Here is a 16,331-nt window from a genome sequence, read left to right as displayed (position 1 = left end):
GACACTTTCTGTTCACCTGGAAATGTTCCTTATTGTAGGCTACTACCACTTTTAGTCTTAATCTTTACTACACTACTCATTGTTTAGCACATGACCTCACATGTGAATCCTTAAGGCAGCCCCACCCATCTCTTTAAGAGGGTGTGAACAATGCTGAATGGGTGTAGACAAAGGAGAGCTCTTCAGTCAGTACCAAAACATTAAAAGGCCCTTTTCTCAAAAGTATATCAACCTTCAAAGCAGAATTAATTTCCCATTGCTCCTCAAATGCAGTGTATGTTATACCATTTTGTATCTCTGAGTCTCTACTTTACTCTACTATCTGGTGTCATTTTCATGGGAGATTTAAGGAATACGGAGTGTTTAAACAACATACTCTCAAGCCAACAACATATTTTACATATCTGTGCACAAAGTACCATCTTACACAAGATACCTTACGGAATTCATAGTCTGCCTCCCAAATGGCACCATTCCCTATATAGTGCATTACGTTTGACCAGAGCCCTATGGCCAGATTTATGAGGTTAATAGTATTTTTTTGCGCTTTGACAATTATTTTGCACTACGAAAATTTCACCCGAATAGTAACGTTTTACACAAGAAACCTTAAACTATAAGAGGTCCGAGGTTAGGCCACTAAAGCCTGTCGTTAAAGACTGTAGAGAAGACAGACCAGATAGGAGACTGGTCAGGCTATCAAGGGGCACGCCTAAGACTCCATCCATTCCATTGTCTTGTTCTTCCAGAAACACAGAAACTCCTTCACTCCCCTCCCCTCTGTTCTCTCTCCTCCCATACTCTCCACATTCCTCTCCTATTCCTATATCATCCTATCTTCTCTACCAGACCTTCAGGCTTTAGCTCGCGCTCCATCACCTCTCCTGTAGAAGAATAGAATGGAGACGTTGTGGAATTATAATGACAGACATTCCTGTTCCATTGCAACATTCCGTGCTGGCTGGACCAGACCGACAGCCTTAGTGTTGTAGTTAAGTGTGTGATATTAGGAATTTCTAATTCATTGATTCTTATCAGAAGCCTGAATACGACAAGTTATTCATTTAAACAGCTACTACAAACTTTGGCTAACTTTAGCCACCACTAGCTAAAAAGCAATGGGAGTAGCACAGTAGGAGCATAAAAAAAGAAGGCCAAATCATCTTTAAGAGTAACGTCAAACCAAAACATTCCTCTCCTCCCATCTTCTCCTCCTCTACTCCCCTTTCTTCTCCTCTCACCATGGGCCCTAGTCAAAAGTAGAGCACATTAAATGTCACCAGATATAGATTCTACAGACCCTACTGACTACTTCCAATCCCATTTATACCTCAGCACAAATAATATTTGTTTCTCTATAACCCAATATGTATTTCATATATAGTGTATTGCATTGGGGGCAATGGAATAGGTGGAGTAGGAAGTGCTGCTGGATATTTAAAACAGTCCCCTCAAAAACGAAACATTTGGTTCGTAGAGACCTTACTGAATAATTTCCACCCCATCTAGCTGAAACATGTAGTCAAGTATTTTTCTCTATGGCCATATGTATTTTATATACAGTGCATTGCAATGAAGGGAGTGAGTGGAGTAAGGAGTCACCAGCACTATGTATTAAACCAGCTGCCCAGCACAAGAGACCATTTATATTCTTCAGAATCTATTGGGTAATTCCAATAACATATAAAGTGTGTTTCTTAAAAAATACACAATAGTTTAACATAACTGTATTTGTGTAAACCTTCAAAATAAATGCTTTTTAAATAATAAAATATATAAAATCTAAAAAATAAAAAAAAATCCATGGTCTTTGTTCTATAAACACTGCAACTCGTCTCTCCCCTCCCGCTGTTCCATGTCCTCCTTCATTCTCCTCTCATATCCCTGTCATCCTATCTTCTCTATCTCCCCTCCAGACCTTCCGTCTTAACTGTTTGTGCTGCCTACATAATTTCCTGTTGCTGGAAGAACAGAATACAATTCTTGTCACTCATATTCTTTACAACGTCACACCCCAATCCAGCCATATGTCTCGACTTGAGGTTCAGCAGTAAATTACAAATTTTCCCTTCAAGTCATAACGATGCAATGCTAAATGTTTGCGCCACGGTGGCGAATGAGGGATATGGCTTCAAAATGCTCCTCAATTCAGGGATGGAAGGTGTCACTGTGCTCCTCAATTTCGCAGCTGGGATAACTAGAAGATTGAAATACTGCTCGTTTTTAATTGAAGTGCCTTTTCTGTCAGCATGCTAGGCTAACTAATGCTAAAGCAGCCCATTGGATTCCACAACACTTCCGGCAAACTCATCCAAGGCGGATGAGAAAGTGAGACTCCCTATTTTTTTCTGGTTACATTGGAGTCAATGAACTTTTTTTTAATTTAATTTTTTAATTTATTTTTTATTAATATCAAATCAATACATAAAGCACATGAGGGAACACAAGCATACATAGATTACAAACAATAGACAATCGAGCTAGGGGGTACAATATCACATTACAATTACACAAGGACCTTAAGGGACATGCATATACTTACAATTCTAACAGCTTTTTTGTTAGTAGAGCATTTAACCGTCTTAAAACACAGTTCAATTTCTTTTTGTAGGGTACGAAAATGTGGTTTTCTGTTTGTAAATTTACATTTGTGTATATGAAATTTGGCTAAAAGAATAATGAAATTAATTACATAAAAATGATTCCGCTTATTTCTATTGTATGTAAAGAATCCAAACAATACATCTCTCCACAATAGTGTAAAATCTTCATAATGAATGTCAATGAACTAATACACTCAACTGCTATAGCACTGGTGTCTATGGGAGAGCCACACCCTTAAGCAGACTGGAACTGACGGTAAAACGGCTTGAGTGAACTTTTCCTTTATCCACCATCTTTGTGTTGGCGTCGCATGTTCATGGAATCCAATGGGCTGCTTTATCATTAGCTAGCATTGCAAGCTGACGGGGGGAAAAAAACGGTTTAATTAAACTAGCAAAGCAATAGTCATAGAGCCATGGCTCGTTGGCCATAGCCTATGGGGAAATGTAATGTTATTTTTGGATAAACACAGAAAATAAGGTAAACACAGGCTTAGGAGATCTTAAATTTTGTCCTATCAGATAATCATCAGCTAACGTAATTTTGGATTTTGAAGCATTTGTGTAATTAAAACAAGCACAAGAAGGTCATGTTAACTGACTGATATCATCTCATCGAACACAACGTATAAGATCTCCTAAGCCTCAGACCTTGTTTTCTGTGTTTATCTACAAACCCCATTCATTCTCCCATAAGAAAGGCTGAATGAACCACAGGTAACTCATTTCCGTTTTTTCGAACTACGAGCTGGCGAGCTCTATTTCAATCTTCTAATTATCCCAGATCCGCGTACGATATCCAAACATAAAGAACTAAGACGGATAACAATTTTGACTGTATGGACACATTTTTATTGTTGTCCGCAAGAACTGAGACAATACGGGCGTGGAGAGGATGGGCTGCAACAGGAAACATGTGCTAGCTGTTTTCAAAGTAAAAGCTTTGGTAATAAATAGTACTGGTAATAAATAGTATACTATTTTCTACTAGGCATCCGTTTTCTGTAGTGAAATTGATCGCATAAAATGACTTGCCCTAGTTAAGGTCCATGAGAAGGACACACGAATAGCCAGAGCCATATAGATAAATATATGGCTCTGGCCATAGCTGGTGCATGAGTTGTAAATGACAACAAACTAACCCAACCTTACATTATTTAAATTAAAACATTTAGAATATCAGCTCATGCCCTGAATTTACATGAAATGACTGACTCTCTGTTTTATACCAGCCAACATCACCAATCACTCTTTCCCTGCCTGGGAAGGAATGGAAGAAGGAGCGGGATGGTGGAGCAGACATGAGGATAGGACAATCAACCATACTGTCTCAGATTTTATTTTTGTTCAATTTCTTACATCTGCGTATCTTATTTCACACCCGTTTCAAAGAGGGGACCCAATGTTCCTCCACTCCTTTTTCAGGAGGATGCAAGGAAAAACATGTCATGCAATCATTGGTGGCTGTGTGCAGTGTGACCGCTATGTGGAACACCACTGTTCTCTACCTCAGGGCAGGGGTGTAGTCATCCTGGTAAACTCACGGGCATGGACATCAGAATGAATAGAACAGGCTTGGAACCTATAACCCTGGCAATTTGACTGGTAAACTCACGGGCAAACTCACGGGCATGGACATCAGAATGAATAGAACAGGCTTGGAACCTATAACCCTGGCAATTTGACTGGTAAACTCACGGGCATGGACATCAGAATGAATAGAACAGGCTTGGAACCGGTAACCCTGGCAATTTGACTGGTCAACTCATGGGTACACTTGCAATGGCTGCCTGGTGTTGTCACATGCCTCGTAAACAACAGGTGGAGACTAACAGTGAAATGGTTACTTACGGGCCCTTCCCAACAAAGCAGAGAGAGAAATAATGGAATAGTAAAACACGTAATAATAATAAATACACAATGAGTAACAATAACTTGCCTATATACAAGGGGTAAAAGTACCAAGTCGGTGTGCAGGGGTATGAGGTAATTGAGGTACATATAAATAGGAATAAAGTGACATAATAAACAGTTACAGTAGCGTATGTGATGACTCAAAGTTGGTGTAAAAAGAGTAAATGCAGATAGTTAACTGAATAGCTACATGGACTATCTATCAGTCTTATTGCTTGGGGGTAGAAGCTGTTCAGGGTCCTCTTGGTTCCAGACTTGGCGCATTGGTACCGCTTGCCGTGTGTGATGCAATCATTTCCATGGTAATGTATACTGAACAAAAATATAAGTGTAACATGTAAAGTGTTGGTCCCATGTTTCATGAACTGAAATAAAAGATCTCAGAAAAGTTCCATATGCACTAAAATTGTATTTCTCTCATTGTGCGCACAAATGTGTTTACATCCCTGTTCGTGAGCATTTCTCCTTTGCCAAGGTAATCCATCCACCTGACAGGTGTGGCATATCAAGAAGCTGATTGAACAACATGCACATTACACAGGTGTACCTTGTGCTGAGGACAATAAAATATCTCTCTAAAATGTGCACACAACACAATCCCACACGTCTAAAGTATTGAGGGAGTGCAATTGGCATGCTGACTGCAGGAATGTCCACCAGAGCTGTTGGTTAATTACTCTACCATAAGCCGCCTCCAAAATTGTTTTAGAGAATTTGGCAGTAGGTCCAACTGGCCTCACAACCACAGACCATGCGTAACCATGCCAGCCTAGGACCTGTACATCCTGTTTCTCACCTGCGGGATCGTCTGAGACCTGCCACTGCGACAGCTGATGAAACGGAGGTGTATTTCTCTCTGTAATAAAGGCCTTTTGTGTCAAAAAACTCATTCTGATTGGCTGGGCCTGGCACCCCAGTGGGTGGGCTTGGCTCCCAGGTGGGTGGGCCTATGCTTTCCCAGTCCCACCCATGGCTGTGCCCCTGTATTCCCAGTCATGTGAAATCCATAGATTAGGGCCTAGTTAATTTATTTCAATTGACTGATTTACTTATATGAACTGTAACAGTTAAATCGTTGAAATTGCTGCATGTTGTGTTTATAATTTTGTTCAGTAAATAAATAAAATAATTATCATTCTTTTTGTGTTGTTTGTAAACTCGGGCTCCCTTTATCAAATGTTAGGTTTGGTTGAAGATCTCATAACATTCAGTATCAAAAATATGCAAAAACTTGTCTCGTTGCTATGACAATAACTGCGTAGCTAGAGAAGTCAACTATCACCACTGAATTATTTTGCAAGTTAGTTCTCCATGTTTGTGCTACGTTAAGGCTTAATCATTCAGTCAATTGAGCATATCTTGCCGTTCTCATATCTCCATTGTGTCAGTTAATGCAAGATATTTAGGAAATGGAGGGAGAAATTCAGGGTTATTTAGTGATAGACACTGCTACGTTCAGTCACGGGTCTAACATTGAGTGGAGATGAAGGACTGTTGTGTTCTAACCTGCAAGGGAGGGGAGTGATGCTTTGTTTAAATTGTTTTGATACATTTTGCAGGGTTATTGGGGTGGAATGGCAATCTGAAGGGTTTTATAATTATATATATATATATTATTTTATCCAACTGTGGATATGTTTACAGTTTTTTGGGGGGAATATCTGGTTTACAATTATTTAATTGGCAACTGAATAGTAATTTTATAGCTATCATAAGTTACTTTTCTCCCCTTTTATCCATCAAATGGGTATTCACATCACCACAGATGGATCAGGGTTCATTTAGTGATCATTTCCAGTAATCTGAGGGGTTCTAAAGTTGACATTGCTCTATTGCAAGATACACATCTTTTAGAGGGTGGACATCTTTTTGAGGGTGGACATCTTTTAGAGGGTGGACATCTTTTAGAGGGTGGACATCTTTTAGAGGGTGGACATCTTTTTGAGGGTGGACATCTTTTAGAGGGTGGACATCTTTTAGAGGGTGGACATCTTTTTGAGGGTGGACATCTTTTAGAGGGTGGACATCTTTTTGAGGGTGGACATCTTTTAGAGGGTGGACATCTTTTTGAGGGTGGACATCTTTTAGAGGGTGGACATCTTTTAGAGGGTGGACATCTTTTTGAGGGTGGACATCTTTTTGAGGGTGGACATCTTTTAGAGGGTGGACATCTTTTAGAGGGTGGACATCTTTTTGAGGGTGGACATCTTTTTGAGGGTGGACATCTTTTAGAGGGTGGACATCTTTTTGAGGGTGGACATCTTTTAGAGGGTGGACATCTTTTAGAGGGTGATGTCCATAGACTTCAAAACAAATACTACAAACTGGCAGCTGCTTTGTGCTTTACATCTGAATCGAAAAGGGTGCTTATTCAACAAACACAATCTACCCCTTACAATTGAAAAAAGTGGAAATGATTAACAGGGTACATGTATTACATATGTTCCACTCTGTATGGAAGGAAAATAGCATTTGACAAAGATTTTCTCCCTTTTGTAACCAGAAGCCTGCTCAATTTACCTCATTATACGCTTGTTATTGTAACTGACATTAATGCCATTCTTTTTTCTAAGCTCGATAGATCTGGACCACATCATAGCTCATCACAAGTGAATGCTTCCAATGCGCTTAAACAATTTCTTAAAGATCTTCATCTTAAGGACTGTTGGAGATTTCATAATCCCACAACTAAGGACTATACATGCTGTCACGCTGCCTCTCGCGCAACTTCCCTCCTCATCATGAGATACACCTGGACTCCATCACTTCACTGATTATCTCCCCTCCCCCACCACAGAGAGGTCTAAGGTTGCCATGGTTATTTCTCTGCTGAGTGGGCTACGGACATCTGGGAGAGAGGAGAGGAGGAGCTTGCTTCGTATGAGGGGTTCATGGCTCTGTTCAGAGGTATCTTTGATCACCGGATGGTAGAGAGGGTGGTGAGCCCCTACTCTAACTACGGCAGGATGACCAGACCACTGTCAGTACATGCTCACCTTCTGGACAGTAGCAGCATCCAGCGGATGGAATGAGCCGGTGCTCCATACGCTATTCAGAAGAGGACTGCGCGATGAGGTCCAGACGGAACTGGCATGTCGAGATGATAACCTCTCCTTGGACGCACTCATTGCGATGGCGTTCTGAATGGATAACCTATTTCGGGAATGTCGATACCCTCATCGCTCCCGAGTGGCGCAACGTCTAAGGCACTGCATCTCAGTGCTAGAAGCGTCACTACAAACCCTGGTTCGATTCCAGGCTTTATCATAACTGTCTGTGATTGGTAGTCCCATAGGGCGGCACACAATTGGCCCAGCGTCGTTAGGGTTTGGCCGGGTTGGCCGTCACTGTAAATAATAATTTGTCCTTAACTGACTTGGCTAGGTACCTTTAAAAAAAGAAGAAGTTTTAATGGATTCTCTCCCTCCCTCAGTGACCACTCTGTATCAGAACCTGAACCCATGGAGGTAGGGGTCACACGCCTCTCTGTGGCTGAGCGATGCAGACGGAAACAGCCGGGGCTCTGTCCATATTGTGTTCAAGGGGGACTCCGGCTTCATCAGTGTCCTGTACGTTCCAACTCAGGATACACGAGAGCAGAGGGACAGTCACGTGATCTTCTACCTCCTGGGGCAGGTGTGAGTATCCCTTCATCATTTTCTGCCGAACCCTTTTTAATGTCGGTCACACTAGCTGGCTGTCCTTCATGTACTGTTTCTACAGCACTAGTGGATTCCTGTGCTGCGGGCTACTTTATTGACCAGACCCTTGCTTCTTCTCTGAACATCACCTCATACCCGCTCTCTCTCCGTTTCCGGTTCAAGCCCTTGATAATCGGCTACTAGGATCCGGAACCATCACACCACTCACCTTCACCGTGGAGTCCATTCATCAGGAAAGCATTCCCTTCTTCATCATTAGTGCACCAGCTCACAAGATCATCCTCGGCCTCCCATGGCTCCAACGCCATAACCCCACCATCTCATGGTCGAGGATGAGAATCATGGACTGGGCACCCGAGTGCCGGAGAACCTGCTGTCCTGTCCCTTCTCGAGTCGTAGACCCTGTGGTCTGGGACATAGATGTGGACATTAGCCAGAGTTCTAGCCATGGGCCTAGTGAAAGTTATTAACAAGCTCAAACATCCTGACCAAACAGGGTTTATTAAGGGTTATCAGGTAATCATTTCATGTATGCAGATGACATACTGCTCTACGTCGCAAACGCTCAGAGATCCCTCCAGCCAATGTCTATTTTCACAGCATTCAGCTCATGGTCTGGTTACAAGATCAAATCAAATGGTATTTGTCACATGCCCCGACTACAACAGATGTAAACCTTATAGTGAAATGCTTACTTTACAAGCCCTTAACCAACGATCTAGTTTTAAGAAAATGCCTAAAAAGTACCAAAAAAAGTAAGAGATAAGAAAAACTAATAATCAACTGGTCTAAATCAGCTTTACTACCCCTTAAATCAGCTATGGGAGGTGTGACACCATTGAAGAAATAAATCACCAAATGATGCATTACCATATCCCCTTCTATTCTCACCACTTGCAGGAAGAACTCCTTAGAAACCTTCTTTGCATGCTAGAATCTCAATTATTAAAATGAATGCCCTCCCTCGTATCAATTTTATGAGTTCCATGTTACAACTGTCGCCTATAGACCATTCAAAACTTTACTCTGTCATAAAGAAGTTCATTTGGGGGTGAAAGAGACCACAGATTAAATATGCAACACTACAGAGAACAAAAGCATCAGGTGGAGTTGCAGATCCAAATCTAACATTTTATCACCTATCATTCCAAATGAATTTCCTGAAGACCTGTTTAAACCCAGTCTTCTGTTCCTTGGTGTGCTATAGAAGAGTCAATAGTTTCATCAATTAGATTACAAGATGTATTATTTTCTGGATTGACTCCTTAAAAAATGTGCCTTATTGTTTGGACCCATTATAGCACACTCAGTAAATGTGTGGAAAGCTACAGAGAAGCATATGAGATCCAGTGGCGACCCACCATTCAGTGCTGGTTGGTAGAGCCCCACCTGTTTTGAGCCCACATTTTGAGCAAAAGAAGAAGTAATAATAATAATAAAAATGTTTTGCCTGGCTTGCCTGTTTTGCCTGTTTTGCATGTTATTCTGACATTTAATACTTGTCACATATCAGTTTGCAAACAATGTAAAAATTAAAAAATGCTGCATACAAACATGGTTTCTTTTTTGTTTCCTTGAGTAAGGGAGCTCTAAAATGTAGGTGATTCAGACGTGCTCAGTGCTTTCTGTGATGGTGGGGCAAGCCAGCAGAAAATATGGAGTGTTGTGCCGTGATTGGCTCAGTGGTTTGTCACTCATGGGGACACTATGTCACCGCCAAGTCTAAGGGTAGAGCTCGAAAATTCTAGCCCCTTTGGTGCTGCCATAGAGTTACTTTCACGTATACTCCCTCTCTGGCCTCTAGGTCACCAGACTGCTGATTATTTTGCACACCTGTCACCATCGTCACGCGCACCAGCGCTTATTGATACTCACCTGGACTCCATCACCTCCTTGATTACCTGCCCTATTTCTGTCACTCCCTTTGGTTCCTCCCCCAGGCGTTATTGTTTCTGCACCTGTGTTCATGTTACCTCACTTCTGTTAAGTTGGCTTGTTTCATGTTTTTTGTTTTCATGAAACGTTTTACCTGCACCTGCTTCTCGACACACGGCGTCATCGTTACAGAATAACGCCTCACCAAAGGGAAGCATCAGGGAGTGTTTTTTGTGTTGGTGACGTCGGGTCTGGGTTCCGCTGCCAGAGCAACCAAGGATGCTTCAGCCAGCTCTTCAGGCTTTCATGCCTCAGCCAGTACATCGGGGAGTCAAGACTCGATTGGCGGGTCAAGCGTCTGATGCCGAGTCTACCGAGGATGCCTCAGCTAGCTCATCAGGCTTCCATGCCTTAGCTAGCTCGTCAGGTTTTCAAGACTCTGTAGGCTCACCAGGCTCGCCAGATTCTCACCAGGTTATAAGCGTTGCGGAGGTCCAGTTTGGTGAAGAATTGGGCCAACTCCAAGGCGGCGGACATCAGAGGTAGGGGGTAACGATTCTTGATCGTAATCCGGTTCAGCCCTCTGTAATCGATGCAAGGACACAGGCCTCCATCCTTCTTACCCACGAAGAAGAAGTCTGCACCAGCTGGGGATGTAGAGGGCCGAATGAAACCTACCGCCAGCAACTCCCGGATATAATTGTCCATGACTGCTGCTTCAGGGGTTGAGTGGGAGTACAGACAGCCCCGGGGAGGTGTGGAGCCTGGTAAGAGTTCTATGGCACAGTCGTAGGAACGATGGGGAGGAAGGGTGGTGGTTTCTCTTACTGAAGGCCTCCCCGAGGTCGAAGTATTCGGGAGGGAGAGCAGAGAAGTCTTTGTCTTCAATGAATGCAGGAGGACACGGCGAGTCTCCTGGTGGAAGTCTTAGACATTTAGTCTGGCAGTCCTTACCCCAGTCTAGTAGGTGTCCCATGGACCAGGAGACTAGGGGGTTATGTAGCTCCAGCCAGGTGTACCCTAGGATAAGGAGGTTCTCGGGAGCAGTGATCAAACGAAAACTAAGAGTCTCAGTGGTCTGCAGTAGAATGGGCTTGGTCTGATATTCCATCTGACCGGAGCCAATGGGCCGGCCGTCCATCGAGGGCTTGAATCTGCAGAGGGACGGGACATTTCACGCAGGGGATTTCTAATTCTCTGGCGAAGTCTTGATCAATGAAATTGTCTGCGGCCCCAGAGTCCACAAAGGCTTGAATCTGGTGCTGACGGTTATCCCAGTGGAGGGTTGCGTGTAGTGACAGACGGTGACTGGGTAGCTGGGAGGTAACTGCACAGCTCGTCAGGGTCTCCCCTTGTCCTGGCGAGCCCTGGTGTTTCCCGTCAGCTCTGGGCAGGTAGCACCGAGATGTAGTAGAGTAGAGGCAGCAGCCTTTGGGCTCAGACGTGTGCTTCCCCGCTGTGGGCTCAGACATGTGCTTCCCAGCTGCATGGGCTCCTCAATGCTGAGTTCGGGGGGCTTGGGGTGCTCAGGAAACCGGGATACTGGGGTGGTGTCAAAAAGGCGCTTTCTCACGCGTTCTCGGAAGCGGTTGTCAACCCTGATTGCCAGCGTTATCAGGGACTCGAGGTCCTCTCCCAGTTCCTGAGAGGCCAGTTCATCCTTGGAGTTAGACAAACCCTGGTGGAAAGCAGTGGCCTGTGCCTCTGTATTCCACCCACTCTCGGCGGAGAGGGTGCGGAACTCATGGCGAAATCAGCCACTGGTCTGGCCCCTTGGCAGATGTTGAACAGTCGGCTGGCTGCTTCTCGTCCGACAACTAGGTGGTCGAAGACTCGTCACAGCTCGGCAGTGAAGGCTACTATGGAGCTGCAGAATGGTTGCTGCTGTTCCCACACTGCCGTTGCCCATGCCAGGGCCTTGCCCGAGAGTAGAGAGATGATGTAGGCGATCATGGTGTGGATCAGTGTGGAACAAGGAGGGCTAAAGCTCGAACACCAGAGAACCCCTTGCATCCTCCCAGGTGGCCATCATACCGCTCTGGGGCTAGGATCTTGGGTTCCAGGTGCAGGTTCCCTGGAGGAATTACGGCGATGCCTGTAGCATTGGGCGAAGAGACTTGGGCATGGGCTCCTCCTGGCTTGGAGACGTGCCGTGGTTGGAGGGAATTGGTGCCCGGAGGGTCTCAGATTTGGAAGAGTTGTCGTTGCTGCCGACCCAACAGTGCTTCTTGTTGGGTTATCGCATTCCTAATCAGGGTAATCTCTGGTTAGAAGCTTGCTGTGTCATGGTGAGGTTGAACCCAGGTGCAGAGAATGGACCAGACGATTAATCAATGATTAAGGATAAACATAAATACTTCAACAAGAAAAGATATCATAAGGATCACCGTAACACAGGAGAAAACAACGAACACTAGGATTAGACACTCGCTCAGGGGACGAAGACACAGGGTAACCGAAATCAAGCTCCTGCAAAGAGAATAGAAAACACAGCTCTTTTAAAGGGGGAAATCATAACAAGGAAATAGAAAACACCTGAATGTAATAATAGTCTCAAGGGCCGTCACTGCTACCCTCTGGTGCCAGGAGGAACCATGACAACTTCATAGAAGAGTTTATCTTTCACAAAAAAACACGATCACACTTTTATGAGTAGACTAAAACAACTGACACACACAACACACTAAAAGGAGAGGAAGATCATGTTTTCCAGGATGTTCTTCCTCAGAAGGAGCAGAAGGAGAGTAGCAGGTTAAAGCTTTCACATACTAACCCCTTCAGAGAGGACAGAGGGTACGATGCGGTCTGCCTCCCCACCTCCTACACACTCACACACACTCCTCCCTCCTCCCTCCCCGTCTTCCCAGTGATGGGAAATGATGGATGTAGCACAGGGAGTGTTGTCGATAGCTTCATGGCTGTGTGCATGCTGTATAAGGGATGCTCCCCGCTCTGGCTATCTCCACAGTCTCCTTGAACTCTCTCGGCCAACCCCTCGGACACTGTCACCAGAGAGTCTTCATACACACTGCTGCATCTTGGCAGCTGCCCCCCCCACACACACACTGACACACTCAATTGAAGTAGCTAGCAAGCGAACACATCATCACATAGTGGCCTATAGTTTGTGTATGATGGTTAGCACAGAGACATTCAAACTCAATTGAATGGCATGTAGCAAGCCTACCGTTAATGTAACAGTAGATTCATTAATAATAGGTTTGACTATTTTTTAATATATATATATATGGCAGTCCTTACCCCAGTCTAGTAGGTGTCCCATGGACCAGGAGACTAGTGGGTTATGTAGCTCCAGCCATATATATATATATATATATATATGTTATCATATATATATATATATATATATATATATATATATATATATATATATATATATATATATATATACACACACAGTTGAAGTCAGAAGTTTACATACACCGAACCAAATACATTTAAACTCATAACGGTTCATTTTCACGTTTACTGACGTTGCCGTTTCACATCGGAAAACCATTGGCCGTTGAACTAGGTACAGTATCCACACTGATAAGTTTGTAATTGTCAAAAACTGAGTTGTTGTCGTCTTTTGGGGAAAAGGTAAAAGGTCAGTGGTGAAACGTCACAACTTGGGTAGCAAAATAGCACAACATTTTCTGCACAAGTTACAGTACATACAGTTGAAGTTGGAAGTTTACATACACCTTAGCCAAATACATTTAAACTCAGTTTTTCACAATTCCTGACATTTAATCCTAGTAAAAATTCCCTGTTTTAGGTCAGTTAGGATCACCACTTTATTTTAAGAATGTGAAATGTCAGAACAATAGTAGAGAGAATGATTTATTTCAGCTTTTATTTCTTTCATCACATCCCCAGTGGGTCAGAAGTTTAAGTACACTCAATTTGGTAGCATTGCCTTTAAATTGGTTAGCTTGGGTGTAATGTTTCAGGTAGCCTTCCCACAATAAGTTGGGTGAATTTTGTCCCATTCCTCCTGACAGAGCTGGTGTAACTGAGTCAGGTTTGTCGGCACACGTTTTTTCAGTTCTCACAAATGTTCTATAGGGTTGAAGTCAGGGCTTTGTGATGGCCACTCCAATACCTTGACTTTGTTTTCATTAAGCCATTATGCCACAACTTTGGCAGTATGCTTGGGGTCATTGTCCATTTGGAAGACCCATTTGCGAACAAGCTTTAACTTCCTGACTGATGTCTTGAGATGTTGCTTCAATATATCCACACAATTTTCCTTTCTCATGATGCCATCTATTTTGTGAAGTGCACCAGTTCCTCCTGCAGCAAAGCACCCCCACAACATGATGCTGCCACCCCATGCTTCACGGTTGTTATGGTGTTCTTCGGGTTGCAAGCCTCCCCCTTTTTCCTCTAAACGTAACTCTGGCCAAACAGTTTTATTTTTGTTTCATCAGACCAGAGGACATTTCTCCAAAAAGTACGATCTTTGTCCCCATGTGCAGTTGCAAACCGTAGTCTTGTTGTCTTTTTTATGGCGGTTTTGGAGCAGTGGCTTCTTCCTTGCTGAGTGGCCTTTCAGGTTATGTCAATATAGGACTTGTTTTACTGTGGATATAGATACTTTTGTATCTGTTTCCTACAGCATCTTCACAAGGTCCTTTGCTGTTGTTCTGGGATTGATTTGCACTTTTCGCACCAAAGTACGTTCATCTCTAGGAGACAGAACGCGTCTCCTTCCTGAGCGGTATGATGGCTGCGTGGTCCCATGGTGTTTATAATTGCATACTATTGTTTGTACAGATGAACGTGGTACCTTCAGGCATTTGTAAATTGCTCCCAAGGATGAACCAGACTTTTAGAGGTCTGCAATTTTTTTTCTGAGGTCTTGGCTAATTTCTGTTAATTTTCCCATGATGTCAATCAAAGAGGCACTGAGTGTGAAGGTAGGCCTTGAAATACATCCACAGGTACACCTCCAATTGACTCAAATGATTTCAAATAGCCTATCAGAAGCTTCTAAAGCCATGACATCATTTTCTGGAACTTTACAAGCTGTTTAAATTTACAGTCAAGTTAATTTAGGCAAACTTCTGACCCACTGGAATTGTGATACAGTGAAATAATCTGCCTGTAAACAATTGTTGGAAAAATGACTTGTGTCATGCACAAAGTTGATGTCCTAACCGACTTGCCAAAACTATAGTTTGTTAAGAGGAAATGTGTGGAGTGGTTGAAAAACGAGTTTTAATGACTCCAACCTAAGTGTATGTAAACTTCCGACGTCAATTGTAGTAGTAATACAGACCGTATAATACATGGACACACATACAGTACGTCTGACCACAGACTGTTCCTATAGAGTGACAGATCAAAACAACAAACTCATGACATGGAACACAGGCAGCAAAAGAAGCATCGTTGACATCAATGCAGCAATCAAAACAACAGGGGACTAGGAAATCTCCAACTTCCGTACGTTCAAAACAACAGGGGACTAGGAAATCTCCAACTTCAGTACGTTCAAAACAACAGGGGACTAGGAAATCTCCAACTTCAGTACGTTCAAAACAACAGGGGACTAGGAAATCTCCAACTTCAGTATGTTCAAAACAACAGGGGACTAGGAAATCTCCAACTTCAGTATGTTCAAAACAACAGGGGACTAGGAAATCTCCAACTTCAGTACATTCAAAACAACAGGGGACTAGGAAATCTCCAACTTCAGTACGTTCAAAACAACAGGGGACTAGGAAATCTCCAACTTCAGTACGTTCAAAACAACAGAACTCCGACTGGGATTTTCTTTTCTTTTTTTTAACGCTGTCAATTCCAAGTCTGAAACCGGGCATCTTTCTAGAACTCTGACTTTCCGGCCCGAAGATCACTGACGTCATGATTTGACCTCATCTTGAGTGCACCGTGGAAGTTGTTAACCACAGAATCAGATAGAACATCTAATCTTTTCTTGGTCAATCATATTTCAACTTTGGAGCATTGAGTAAAGTATCCTTCTTGAGTGACGACAAAATGCATCATGAACTGCCCGTCAATGCCAGCTGACTAGTCTGATATCATGTGTAGGCTAATAAAGCCCCCCAAAATACTGATACTGCTGCACAGTGCATTGAGAAGCCTTCCCATTCTAATCTATAACCTGTGATGTGAATACAGTGTTTGGTATGAGATTGATCATGTATGCAGTACTAAGAATAATAGAGGTACAATTTCAGTCACTAAGGAAATAAACACAGCAAACCCCTGCTGATAATGAGACCACAGTGTTAAGATGTGAGTG

The sequence above is a fragment of the Oncorhynchus tshawytscha genome, linkage group LG14 (assembly GCF_018296145.1).
Source record: "Oncorhynchus tshawytscha isolate Ot180627B linkage group LG14, Otsh_v2.0, whole genome shotgun sequence".
In the NCBI taxonomy this organism is placed as follows: domain Eukaryota; kingdom Metazoa; phylum Chordata; class Actinopteri; order Salmoniformes; family Salmonidae; genus Oncorhynchus; species Oncorhynchus tshawytscha.
This window is presented reverse-complemented; position numbering follows the sequence as displayed.